Here is a 15,220-nt window from a genome sequence, read left to right as displayed (position 1 = left end):
AACTATCTTTCAGAAACTAGCCTTGTCCAACTGTTGTCTCAAAACTCTCCCCTGTGTACTAAGAACCCTCTGTAATTACGGCATAAGGCAGTGCTGGGCAAAGTTACTTTAAGATATATTTGAGGACGTTATCTAGGATGTCATTAGCGAAGCAATGCCCATGATTACCAGCTTGGCATGAATTAGAACATTGCCTTGAAGACCACCATGCTAGTGCAGTACACTGCTTCCAGTACTAGAGTTAGTTCATGTGAAGGTTATTTCATTTCTCTTTACATGGCACTGCTTTGTCTGTGTAAACACACTTTTTGTACCTCTCTGCTAAGCTTGCTTTTAATCCCTGGCTCAGTCTTTGCTTTCCAGCCTTTATTACTCTCTGTTTCTCTGCCTCTCCTGGGAAAGATCATCTTTTCAAACCCTGTGGATATGTGGAAGAGAGTTTATGCTGTCATGTGTAATAGCTATTTAATTCTGTTTGGGTAAAATCCATTCAGCTGCTAGTACTTTTTAACCAGCATATTCCAAGATAGATCTTACTGCAAATGCTTAAGATGAGGATGCTATAAAGTTCAGCTGTATGGTGCAGGAGCATATTCAAATACAAAATCCATCTCATTACAAAAATACTCAAAGATAAGAAATAGCTATTCAAAAAATTTTATGTTTCAGCTCCATGCTTTTTACCATGATGTGTTCCATGATGGTGCCAAATTAAAATACCCATGCTATTTTAGGTTTTTGATGACTACAGCTCACACAACATCAATTCAACTCTTGAGCCTATTCCTTTTCTACTGCACTATTATGCTAATGTGTCATCAGTCTAAATGGATGCATTTTCTTTTGTTTTATTCTCATTAAGCCAGATGTCCATATTTGTAAGACTAATTTGGAAATGTAAGGCAAAATTTCTCTCTTATACAAATCACACCATCTGTTCAGAAAAGGAATGACGAAGTCTGGGGCTGAGGATGAGACAACAGTTCAGAAAAAAAAGTATCTTCTCTGTCAGAAAGATGAATCCTTCCTTAGGGAAAAAACATCCCAATCTGCTCATTGATATCTGTGCTGATATCTGTTGTGATGCTAGAGTACTGGTCATGAGATGGTGACCAACCAATTCAGGTAATAGATAATTCAGATTATGTACTAATAGCTACAGTCATAACTGGGGACAATGTGGAAATAGAGTAGAGAGCATACCTGAAGATCGACTTGCCAAAGTGGGAGAAGCAGCCCTTGTGGATGCTGTTCAGGTTTGTGAAGAACCAGAAAGGGCAATTTCTGAAATACTGTGGCAATGTTACAATATTCTACAAGTAGAAGTGTCAGCAGTACAGGTTGGGAGCTGACCTGCTGGAGAGCAGCTCTGTAGAAAGAGACCTGGGAGTCCTGGTGGACAACAGGATGACCATGAGCCAGCAATGTGCCCTTGTGGCCAAGAGGGCCAACGGCATCCTGGGGTGCATCAAGAAGAGTGTGGCCAGCAGGTCAAGGGAGGTCATCCTCCCCCTCTACTCTCCCTTGTTGAGGCCGCATCTGGAGTACTGTATCCAGTTCTGGGCTCCCCAGCTCAAGAAGGACAGGGAACTGCTGGAGAGGGTGCAGCACCTTGAGGGTGGCAGAGCACTGGAACAGGCTGCCCAGGGAGGTGGTGGAGTCTCCGTCTTTGGAGACATTCTAAACCTGCCTGGACGTGTTCCTGTGCAACCTGCTCTAAGGTGGCCCTGCTCTGGCAGGGGGGTTGGACTAGATGATCTCCAGAGGTCCCTTCCAACCCTATGATTCTATGATTCTATGACACCAGTGCAGAAGGGCATGAATGGCGGCAGCTGAACACTATTGACATGCATATTTAAGACACCAAGCCCTTCAAGAAGGCTGGGGTATAGTAGTGTTACAGAGCCGGGATGGTAGTCCAATTTTTTGCCCATGAGTCATCTTATTTTAACTTACATTGCTGCCAGGTTCATATTTCCTCTTTGTTCCTGAGATGTAAGCTGGACATATTGCCAGTATAAGCTGAATGTTCAGTAGTTATATATGCTTCTGTAAAACAGACTTAAACTGAATGGGAGAATAATGACCGGAGCTTGCTGTTACGTGTTTTATGCAAATGATGTTTCTCCCAGAATGTTGATAGGCTTCTGATACATCCACTAGCTCTTCCTGAGCTCTAAAGCGATTTTCTTCTGCATGGCAAATAACAACAAGCCTATAGAGGAATTTAACTTCTCAGCTCATTCCTTAAGCAGGCATCGCTCATATTTAAATACATACATAATGAGTATCTGTTTGGATTCTGTAGTTAGGTTTTATCTTGCCAGTGTCATTCCTGTTTTGTTCTAGCTGTACTGAAACAAGGAAAACCAGTGAGCTGATGCCATTTAAGTGGGTCAAACCCAGTGTAGAGTTTAGCTATATAAGTAGGTCTGGTTTCCTGTACAGTTAATTGAAGGAAGTATAAGTATTCTGAGCACATGCCAAAAATATGAGATGAAGTTGCTTAATTAAATTAATGAAAAGATTAAAATACAAATAATGAGGTATAGAGCTCATGAGTACATACACCCACGTACCTCCAGCATCCACCTACATTAGAGCCTGTAGGAGGCCTCACAGATATGTTTATTCTCTTTATCTGAATTAGGTGGTTGTTTTCCATACTGAAAGCAAACTGAGATCTGGAGAGTGTAAATGGCCAAAGTCTAAAGAAATAGAGTTAATCTCCTTTTATACCTACCAACTTTTACATGAATTTAATTCTAATGATTTCAGTAGCTGTGCTTCTACTCAGGCAAGAGGAATATAAGCCTTTAAAATTTTTACAACAGTGTGAAGTCCCACTTGAGCCAACCAATGAGGGTAACTGGTTTGAACAGCAGTTGGCAATAACATTTCTGGATAAAGCATAAGAAGAAATTAATTTGGAATCAGGTTTGCAGGTTTTTAACCTCCTGATATTGTATTGCACATTAGGGTGTACTTCCTGTTGTTTTCCTCACCTTAATTTCTCTCAATTTTGTGAAAACTTGCTGCTTCTGTCATGTTTAATATTAGGCTGCATTTATTTTTAGAAGGAAATGCAGCTTCTGTGCTTGTAGTGTGCTAGTTAGGGCTATGGGTGCCCTAAAATTAATGTAATAATATTAGTTGTGCATAGCGATAAGCATAGAAAAATATTCCAAATTTTTTATTAAAATATGATGCTTTTTGCTGGGAGTAAAAACTAGTTTTACTGTTTTTTCCACAAAGAACTACTTACATAGAATCGTAGAATGGTTTAGGTTGGAAAGGACCTTGACGATAGAAGAATTGGTTTTCTCCTAGCAAGCAGACTTCCTCTTACGTCTTACTGTGACATTTGTAATACTACATGTTAGAAGAGCTCATCATTCAGGCTGAGCCCACTTCTTAAACAAGTGGAAGATTGAATACATATGAAAACTTTGTTCTGTTTCTGCAAACATGTATTGCTAGAGTAAACTTATACTGTGTGTTGATTACTAAGGCCAATATAATAGAACATGGATTCCTGAACTAAGCATGAGAGGTTTCCAGTTTTGCATTAGGAAGCACATAGGCCGGGTTGTCTGCTGTTGCAAAATCCTACTGAAATCAAAGGGTTTAGCAGCCTACATACACTGACTCCCACAGATGATCAATACAGGACTTCTTTATTTAGGCGTCTGTTTTCCCAGAGGTTTATAATACCACTGCTGCTGTTTTGGGATAAATTCTGGACAAGCAGGATCATTTTAAATCAGGTAATTATTTCAGACTGATGATGAATTAAGCAAGCAAGATAATTTTTTTTTTTTTTGGCAAACACATAATCTCTTTTTTAAGAATGCAGTTTGGTATTGTTCCAGTGAAGCCAGAAGTAGACCTTGCTCTGACTTTAGGAGAGGAAATGCTCCATCTTTATGAAGTGTATTTTATGTAAAATCCTTGAAAAGTCAAAGTAAAAGAAAGCCATCTGAGTTTTTCTTTGGAGTATTTGAGAACAGGCCAGAGTCAAAATATAAGTGGAATACGAATTTGTTAACAGCTCCAGCAATCAAGATACTTCCTGTAGCATAAATTCATGGCTACCATAGTTTTTGTCATCAGAGTTTGCAGAGCTATTAACCTGGCAGTAAAAAGTTTACAGTGGTTTTCGTGAACACCATTTCTTGGATGGGAGGAAGATCAGAAGGAAATATTTCCATTAATAGTGTCAAACTATATTTAACCAGGTAAGAAAAGGTGCAGAGCTTTAAAAATAATTTTTGGGACATTTAAAAATATTTTGTGTTAGCATTTTTGGTCAAAAATTATTGTGGTGAGCCACAACAGGCCATTGTAATTATGGCTGCTCTTATATGGATATGTTACGATATGCAGTTCCTAGGTAGTGTTACTGCAGAAACCTAACTGGCTGAGCGAGTGCTTCATCTGCATGTGTGATCAACTTATTGTATGTTTGCTGGTGGACCAGGCTTTAAGAGTGATTGGAGCTCAGTCTTATTAGACTTACTTGGTTATTGGCCTATGGAAGGTTTGGGGGACTGCTGTGGACTGTATAGTAAAATGGAACACAAATCTGAAGGAATGGGATATGTCAATTCCAGTGCTCAAAGGACTACTAGTGCATTTGTATTTCAGTGTTTGCAATCTTCTTAATGTCTGGCTCTGTTGTTTTTTTTTTTTTTTTGCTGCTGCTGCAAACACTCTGCTTCTACTGCAATTACAGTTTGCTTCTCACATACAGTGTCACTTCATAACATATTTTACAACAAATTTCAGTATATATTCTGCTGCTTAGCAATTTATGTGCACAACAACCTAAACCCCTTTAGTCAAAATAAGAGTAATGATACACCTACTAACTTGAAGCTGCTGGGAGTTGGCACTGACTTAATCAAGCGGTTTGTATGATTTATTCTTTAAAAGGTGATATAAGCATTCTAAACATAAAGAAGATAAAAAATAATATCAGCTGAAATAATATCCTGTAATGTGGCAGCTCTTTTTTCCCAACAGTGGGTATTGATAAGAAAATCACTGTTTTGAAACTTTTAAGTATATTAATCTAGTATTTGTGAAGGGCTCTTCTAGTATTTTGACAGGGCTCTGCAAAATGTAGTATGTAATATTTCTGCTCATGACGTTAACAAATTGTACACTGGATATATCCAGGTACTAGTTTATTATGATAGAAGAGCCAATGCATCCGGAGGCTAAAAAATTTAAGGTGAATTTGTGTTCATGATCTGTGCAGCCACAAGGTATAAGTGGTATCTAGAGAAATGTATAATTTAATATTTGTGAAGCAAATGCACAGGTAAACACATTAAACTTGCCTAGTATACTGTGAAAGAAGTAGCATAAATAGAAAATGCTCAAACTTTGTCATATATTTATTCAACAAAGTTTTTAAAAGATGCTGTGTAGTGGTATTTTGAAAACTGTTAAAAAGCATTATTATTTCAATACTTCGGTTGCTCAGAGTTTCGGTCTTAAGTTCTTGTATGTGTGAGTCAGTTCAAGCAAACATCTTAGTGACTACTTGCATGGACTTCACTGGGACTGCTCAGATGATTTAAGTTATTCCTATGTTAATAAAAAGATCTAGATGGAAATCTAAGCCCTAAGCTCTAAGCTGTTAGCTGGAGCCTTAGGGCTCTAAGGGTAAGATGAGGCTTAGAAGCTCACGGTTGTTAATGAACATCATTCCATTGGCCTTAATGGGTAATGCATTATAGGTTTGCCACCTGGGCAAAGTTTGTGCAGTGGCCAAACAATTAAATACCTTAGTTTCTAAATACTTGCGCAGGACTCCGTACAGCCTGGAAGAAAGGCTCCTTCAGGAAATCTCCTGGACATTCAGAACACTTCAATAACTCGCTTTCCTATCTCACGGCCGTAATCGTCACTTGCATTTTAAATTAGAAATAATCTAATACCTCCTCAATTACAGACTTAAAAGAGATCCAACACAGTGGCATATTGTGTAAGTATTAGTAATATCTTACAGCAGGTCTGCCTTTAGGAAACCTGTTCTATCTGTGGCCCATTCCTTTTGTTTTCTTCATGTATTCCCCTTACTTCCCAGCACACGGTGTGAGGTCCTTATGGAGTTAGACTGCATCCTGCATATCCATGTACCAAGCGTTCCTTATGCAGCTGGGTCATCATTTCCCCAGTGAAGTTGTATTCTTCCAGGCCTCATGCAATGATCTGTCCAGTGTCCCTTTTCCCAAGAACACTTTTAGGTCTGGGCTTCCACAAGGAGGAAGCTATCTGATAATTAGATGTTTAGGGAATAGGTAAAAGCAGGTTAGCTAGAGTGTGAGGCCAAGTAGGATGCCAATTTTCTGCCCTCCAGCCCTTCAAGTGTTAGGAAAATAATCTTATTTAAGTTGAGTGGGGTGAAAAACATACATTTCGGAGGTATAAAAAAATTTTGGGTACTGGAAGGAAAGGTATTTTATTCCCCCGTTCCAACAGCAGCATGTACTGCAAAGTGTGAGACACTCAAAATAGTAACACAAAATGCCAAGTTACTCCTGCCTTTTAAAAACAACGCCGCAACAGAAATAATTTATTCTGAAACTTCTTCACAGTTTTTGTGCATCCAGTAGAACTTTTTGAAAAGAGCACATGCAGTTTAGTATATAGGTCTCTGGAAAATGTTAGCATCCTGTAGGAGAGAATATCTTCCTCTGACCTTCACAAATTGATTTATGAACAAGGAATATGAATTGTAATACGAATAACGCCTTTCCTTTATGCATATTCCCTTCTAATGGATAGCTGTGTTCTTATCTTTTGTTCTTAAATTTATTATAATTCACAGCTCATCTGAATTCAGGAGATAATCTTCAGACTGAAAAAATTGTTGACCCTTTTCTAGACATCATTTGAGGCCTCAGGGAGAAAATGGAGTGAAGTGTGTTAAAGAGCATTTTAAAGACTGCAAGCATTACAAGCCAAAAATTAGAAGCTTTGGTGATGAGATAATCACTATTTTTGTATTTACTTGTGGCATAGCAGTTACTGTGCCCTCTGCATTTTGTTCCTGGAAGAAATGACAACAACGTCCCACAATTCGTCAAGGAGGTGTGCATGTGTTTTTCCTCCTTGTGAAGGAGCAGAGTCTTTCTTACTAGCTGAGCAGCTGGATCTGTAGTGCTACCCCTGTTGCACTATTTTTTCTTATTATTATTCAAGATTATAGACTCCAGTTGCTGTAATTGATTATCTTTAAGGGCGCCAACCCTCATTGAAGGCAAAGAACAAATGTAACTGGTTGAAATGGGTTTATTGCCGTGAATGAACTGCATGAGTGCATGTGTTTCCAAGGATAAAGCCCAGTTGAGAGTCCACTTTGAGAATGGCATTCTAAAGTCCTTAATTTAAAATCTTAATTGTGCAACTAAGTGGACTGCATACTTCAGATAAATGTGGAGAGCATTCGTCTTCTTAAAAAAAGATTATAATCCACCATAACATACACAGCTTTTAATATTTAAAATAGAGCAACAAACTAAGTGTAAGCTTCACCCTAAAGTAGTGTAGGTGTGTTAGCACAGTAGACTGTATTAATCGTTGAGGAAAATAAAATAATATCAGGATACTAGAACTCTTGGTAGTTTACAGTAGTATGTTGGCAATATTGAGGCTTTCAAGATGTATAAAAGCAATTCCACAGTTAGTTCTTTATCATTAGATTGAAAACTGTTTGACCTCTGCTGCGTATTACAGAAGTTTGTGTTTGCATTTGCTTTCCACAGTCTTGGTGCTCACCTGTTGCTGTTCTTCCATGAGCATTTCTAATCAGACTGAAATGCTGCCAAAACAGCTGAGGCTGTATTAGGTTGAGACAGTATTATTTTCATGAGCTGTGTGAAGCTAGGTGTCTCTTAATTCTGGCAAGTTAAAACGAGACTTTGCTGAAGCATTAGGTTTTTCGATCAAGGGGTATCACTGCATTTTAACATTAACTCTTCATTAAGGAACGTGCATGCTTGAAACTTGCACTATCTTCATTATCTTTATAGAATGTATTCTGTCATAATTTATGAATTCAAGATTTACACTAAAACCAGTGTAGCTGGGGAGTTTCCTGACATAGGGATTGCCTCTGCATTAGTAGTTGGTGGGGAATTTCTTTAAATAGGCTTTTGTGAAAATACCAAAATGTAAAAATGTAGTCCATATGTAATAGCAATGGTATGTTAAGATTAATACGTTTTTTAAAATCTTAAGTGCTTAAATTTATCTCCCTACTACCTCCTTAGATGGGGGGAATGTCCTATACAGATGATGCAGTTTACAAAAGTCCAAATTCAGTCCCAGTGCTGGAGATAAACTTGACTTCAGTGAGCAGAACAAATGTCACTGAAGAAGGCTGAATGCATTAGCAGCTTTAATGCATAAGCTGGATGTAGGCAGAAATGGCCATGACCTTTGAATATTTTTGTGCTTACAAATAACAAAGGTAATTAGTATATAGTTGCATCTGTTTAACTGCCAGACACAACAATGGCACTTCACTTACAATAGCGTTAAATGAGAACAGAAAGTAGTAGAAAGAAAATCTTTTTCTTTCTTTTTTTTTTTTTTTTTCTCTTGGCTTCATAACTTGAGAGAACTAACTACCTTAGAAGTTGAACTGGTGGGAGAGCAGCATTGTAAGATGAGAGAAATATAGAGAGAAAGCCAAGCCACAAATAACTGCATATTGTGATCCCTTAAGCCCTGCAGTTAAGAAAGGAAAAAAAAAAAATCTCCTTGCTGAGAATTCAGAGAGGGCAGAGGAAATAAAATGGGTGAACCGCAAGATGGAAAACTGGTTCCAGACTATGATGTTCTAGTGACGCAAGCTGAAAAAGGTGCTGCGGCACAACTGTGCTCTCCTGAGACCCGGCAGTAGTCATTTCTATAGGAGAAAAACCACACAAAGACAGTGAGTAAGGGAAATTTTAATACTAAAGTAGGCTGGAAGAGACTGAAAATGCAAACTGTTTTCGGAAAGCAATTTTGTCTGAGTGGAAAACAATGGGGCCTTATCCACAACTGAAATGACGATAGAGCACGTACTGGGCATTCTCCTGAACAGCTGAAAAAGTGAAGGGAAAAGAAGTGGGGAAAAAAAGATAAGCAATCTTGAAAAAGGTAAAAAAAAGCAGAGTGCTTGGGTGAAAGCAGAATGGTAGTATGGAAAGTTTAAAGAATATGTTCACAATGGACTTGGGTAAATGGAAGATACAGGCTGTTGCTCATGATGAAGGTCAATTCCTGGATCAAGTCCTGGATCAATTGACTGTAGATCTATCAAAATTGGTGTAAATACAGAGGTCCAAGATCCTCTGTCAGCCTTTGTGAAGGATTAACCTCTACTAAGTGATTTTTAATTAATCCAAAGAAGTTTAATTTTTGCTTTTCTTGATCAAGAGACGTGCCTTGTTTAAGTTAGGCAGTCTGAATCAGAGAGACTAATGAGAGACTGACAAGATATGTGGGAGCCATTTCTTTTCCATTTGTCTTATTAGCAAACATTTTCCATAAATATTGAATATGATTCTTGAATGGGTTTATTGTAGAAAAAGGTTGCTCATCCATGCCTATAGGTGCCAATAAGGAATTTACCATGTGGTTACTTTGAACACTTTTTACCATGATAACAGGAGAGGTGGGGAATTAAAGAGTCTCTGGACCAGATTCCAAAGCTGTCAGTTTGTTCTGAGTTTCTAACCTCAAGTCCATATAAACAAAGTATTTATTGAAACTTCTATGGCTCCCTCATTTGAAAGGCACTGCCCTGTAACTTCTTTTCTCTCTTTCTGTTCCTCTCTTCCTGAGATTTTCTTTTTGGTTCTGAAGGCTAGAACTCACAACAAAAAGTTAAATTGTTAAATTCTCTGTGCAGAATTATGTACTTTCCTGAGATGGCAAACTTGCACAGAACTAGGTATGACTTAGTTAAATATTTTAATACTTATGTTCTATAATGCTTGAGCACTACCATGAGTGTGTGTGATTTTCCATATTAATGAAATGAAAGGTCTGTGCACGGCACCAAGGAATGCTTCTGTGCTTAATACTTAACATTTGGATAAGTTCTTGGAACTGAGTTAGGATGCACATGAGGAACAAACTGAATCTGAAGAGGAACAAAGTGTTAAGAAGGCTCAGTTCTAAAATGAGAGATAAATTAATTTGCCACAGTGCTAATGAAACGTAAATTTTAATGAACGTAGTTGACATTGATGAGATAGTGTTCAAAACCAAGTAAAATCTTTCTGTAAAAAGCCTTTAACTCCAGAAACCTTTCTATGTTTGAACAACAGGCAGGTACTGTTGCCTAAACCAATGCAGCGTTTTGCACTGACAGTTTTCTTCACAAGTTCATGAAGAACATACTACTTTCAGTTTCAGGTTGGTCCTAATGCAGTGATATATTTCAAAATTTTTTACCTTTACAGTTCTTCTGCGTGAGCAAGTGATTTCCTCTTATCCTCCCAAATAACCTTGGGATGTCATAACAAACTCCAAGGAGGTCTTTCCCCGATTCTGTAATTTTCTATACCCTTGAGGTGTTCCCACTGTTGCTGCAGTGGAGAGGTAATGTGTCCTCTGTCCCCTAATCAGGAAACAAACCATGACGATTGCACACACTGGAGACTGAGGATTGGCATCTGAGGATCACCTGCATCTTGGCCTTAACCCCCATCCCGTCCCCCCCATGATTCCTTCTTGATTGATTCACTAACCTTAAGCAGGATGAACAGAACAACTGCGGCTCCTTTTTATGTCTGAGTATGGAAATAAAACAACTGTAATCTTCAGATTGAGGGAAGCCTTAGAACACCATGGCTATCTCACCATATGTCTGTCAGATTTAGCCCTTTCCTCGGTACCAGACAGACCTAGGTCCAAATCTTGGGCCATGTTTCTGTCACAGCTGGGGAGTTCTATCTACCATCTAAGTACAAAACATGTAAATGTGCCTGTACCTCTGCAGAGGAGTGCTCCTAAACTTCTTTCTCCCTTTCTGATCATTTTCATAACCTTTAGCATTTCTCCATGTAATCCCAGTCTTTTCATGGAAGAATGGAGTCTTCTATTGGGAAGACCACGTGTCAAGAAAAGACAAACTGACCATGCCAGGTGAAAGAGGAACACTGGTATCTTACTGAGAGGACTTCCAATATCAATAAGTGGTAAACAAATGAATGATCAAAAAAGATATCACAAGCTGGTGTCCATTCCCACATCATTCAGGCACTTTTAAAGTAGACACACTGCTTACAAATTTTATCCTAAAGTTTGATCCTTGGATGAGCGGGCACACTTGATTCAGCAGTGAGCCAAAGTGCATACTTGACTGGAAAACTGAAACTTTAACTTGTTTTGTGTGACGTCCCAAGAAGTGATACTAGGAATAATGAGAGGCGTAAAGCTATTTATGTGTGTAACTGCTTTGCTGGATTTGAGTAGTCTAGACTTTCAGGAATTAAACTTCAGTGTGTTTAATTAATAATACTGAAAACTGAAGTCTAGGTCGCAAGTACAGAAGGATCAAGTCAATATATCTCAGTAAGCAGGAAGGAAGAGAGGAATTCTTTATAAGGGATTACTGCGAAGTTTATGTATGGCATTTGTTCCTTGTTTGGTTAACAGTTATATTTCAGAGTAAGTTACTGCCGGCTTTATCAACAGTGGTTTTTGTGTTATGAACACCTGTCCTTAGGAATTACATGGAGTATATATTAGAGGTTGTTGATGTAATGCCAAGTGAAATAAACATTTTCCATGTAAAATATATGTGTTATTCAGTATACAACTAAAGTGCTTAAAGCTAAACAAAGCTCATCTCATGTTTGTTTAGTATGTGATGGGAAAATGTTTTGGTTTGTTCATCTCTTAGTAAACTAATTTAGTTAAATCAATAATTAACATGCTATACAAAGAAAGAGAATCAATAGTCTCCATCATTTTAACTGTAATTAAGATTTTATGTCAATATTTTTACTCTGACACATTTAATCTTGGTAAAGATACAGGGAGCCCATTTTTGAACCATTAATTTGCATTTTTCTCAGCTGAAATTAATGGAAAAGCAAATATTTGGCAGAAATCAATATCATAGAGTATTATGCAAAGTTTAAATCACTTGACATTGTATCTCTTTATCATGCTGTACCCTGGCAGCCAAAGACACTTTAATTATGAGAAACTCAAAAAGGAGAAGATATGTGCTAGAATAGAATCTTAACTGTGATTCATTCCCATTATAGCAGATGATGCAGAGAGTGAGAAAAAAGTAACCAGTAATTAATTTAAAAATCTAACAGACCAAATAGGCCTGCACAGTAAATATGAGGAGTAGCTATTAAAACTGTTCTTGGAGGAGTATTGGAAGGAAATCCTTTCGTGCCTAGTGCACAAGGAATCCAAATTCTTTGGGGTTTACAAAGGAGGGCAGCCAAAGGGTTTCTGTGGAAAGCAAGCAAGGCCCATATTAAATAAATATTTACCTCTGAGAATGAAATTTGTAGAACTGAATAAAAGGAAAAATATATAATTTTCATCTCCATAAAGATGCTGCAGAAGTAGAAAAGCATTTAAGAGCAATTTAATTGAATGCAACAGAAAGGCTCCTGCTGACTTCTGTATCCTTTGAATTAAATACAACACTTCTGAAGAAAAGTTTCTGTTAAATGGTGTTCACTTACTTTTTCATAGCTTTAGATTGCGTGACTCGCTATTGGCATACTATAAATAATAATTTGGGATAAATAGTAATTTCTAACTTGTTTAACCATAAAATTAGTTTAATAAATATTGTAGTTAACCAACAAAGTTTCATTTTGATAGTTAAGAATCTAAAACGTATTTCATTAGGAGTAGCCATTTGCAATTGTGTTAAATGTTTTAATGACACATGAAACATTTTAAATAGAAGGCAGTTTATTTTAAATCCTCTTGCCTCATGGCTTTCAGGATGAAGTCACATATACAGATATTGTTATGTTGTAGAGATGGTCTATCCTATGCCAGGATTTTCAGTTCTAAAGGTCTCTTGGAACAAGTGTAAGATACCTCACGCACACTCCTATTGTATAAAACAGCCTGTTGGGATTAAGCAAACATATCCCTTTATGTTATTGAGTGCAAGGGCAATAGGGGACAGGAGGCTCTTCTGCAAGATGGCATTCAGCAAGGTAGAGTAAATCCTGGTGAGGTGAATTGACTGAAAATATGGTTACATAGTGCGCTTATTGCTTGAGTTCCAGTCTGATGGATGTTACTTTATGCTACTCCCATAAAAATTACAAACAGAAATGTACAATTTTCTCTCCATCCATCCAAATACGTACATGCCTAGCTGTTTATGTAAGTAGTTTTGAAAAATTTCAAAAATATAAAAGTGAAATATTAGCAGAGATGCTAACAATGATAACAATTTAAATTCTTCAGTCAGTTCCTGAAGTAGTTTGGAAAGAATATCTGGAATTTAAGAAGCTGTTCAGTCTCGCACAACTCAGGCAAGCTTCAGTGTCAAGCACTTGGCACTGTACATGATTTTTATGGCAGTCTGTATTTTGCTAGTGAATGAACTCGTTAGACAAGGTAAGAGAAACTTTAATGAGAAAAGCAAACTCCTAATTATTCCAGAACTCTTTGTTTATCATGTACGTTTCTCTTTCATTCTCCCCTTTCACTACACCTAGAGAAAACTTACCGTGATCTTGAACTTTTCTTTCCAACAGTGAAATCTCCTCAGAAATGAAACTTCCTACTGTGTTGCTTAGGCTTGAATTTTGTTTTGCATCCTTTCACTTTTTTTTTTTTTTTTCACTATATTGTTGTCAAAAATAAATCAACTGAGAAGTTTCTTGGCTGAAGTTTAATTCCATACATTCTGACTGTCATCTTTTGGGTTCTTGGTATCAGTTCACAAGAACTATTCTTCAAGAATTATTAAGTAATTTCTTCATAAGTCTGGTTTGTAGTAGTTCAGTTAATGTCTTAAATCACATTATAACTGCAGTTGCATAAAATAACTTTAAAGATCCATTCTTAAATTGATGCATATTTCCCAGGCCTGTGAGATTAAATGTTATGCTTTGTGTATGCTTATTTCTCAGATTTCTATAGTAATTAAAAAAAGTAAGTATTTTCCCTTTCAATGTTTTAATACTTTATTGTCAGAAACCCGTTTGGAAGCCAAGTGCTCTCATTTCCATATCATAGGTCCTTGGGCACTGTCTGTCTTTATTTCGGCATGGCAGTCTTGCTGTGTTACAGCCCCACTGATGGTGTTTCATTGGCTGAGAATGTAGAGCATGTGGTTTTGGCTGGAATCATTCCTGAACTAGCTGAGACACTGTTGCATAAAGCGCCAGGGGTATTATTCTGCTGTATCATCCACTGACCTCAGAGACAGGAGTACTGAACCAGTTCTCCTGTACAAGTGGTAATGAGTGTGTTATGGTTTTCTTGGCTGGAAAACTCTTTGGGCACATTGCGATTTTGTCCTGGCAGAGAAAAGCATGAAGTGTAACAAGAGGCTTATAGTCTGTGTGTGTGTGTGTGTGCTTTTCTTTCCCCTAAAGAAACAAATGGAAGACAAGAAGATGCTTTACACTTCATTGCAACTGTTCCTTAACTGGAACCGATTCAAAATCCACTGAAGTCAGTGTTAGGACTCTGCTTTACTGACAGGTCAAGCACATGTTCAGTGTGAATCGGAATAGCTAATAGTGCTCTAGTTCCAGAGCTTCAGTAGGTACAAGATGGGGCAGAATTTAAATGTGCCTGCCGTGTGTTTTTGTAATGCCCATTCCATTTGTCCTCTTCTACCTACTTCATTTTTCCTTCATTTTGCTAATACAGGAAAAGAAGAACTAGAATAAATATTATTAAATACTATTTTTCATATTGTTTCTTACAGTGGATTGTTTCCGTCTACATCTGCTTACTTTATTGTCATGTTATTGATTTATGAGCTGAAAATTCAATTAAAATATTTGTCAATAACCATTGAAATTCTTTTATGGTCTCCAGTGGCACTCTGAAATATGTCTGAATGCTGCATAACTTCTTGTCATTTATCTTGTGGTAAAATAGCGTTTAGTAATTCTGCTGTCTGCTTAAGAGATTAAAAAAAAAATAAATCTAATCTTATTTGTTACTTAATAAATAATGATGATGTAGAACTTGCACA

This window comes from Vanellus vanellus (genome assembly GCF_965231255.1).
Source record: "Vanellus vanellus genome assembly, chromosome: Z".
In the NCBI taxonomy this organism is placed as follows: domain Eukaryota; kingdom Metazoa; phylum Chordata; class Aves; order Charadriiformes; family Charadriidae; genus Vanellus; species Vanellus vanellus.
This window is presented reverse-complemented; position numbering follows the sequence as displayed.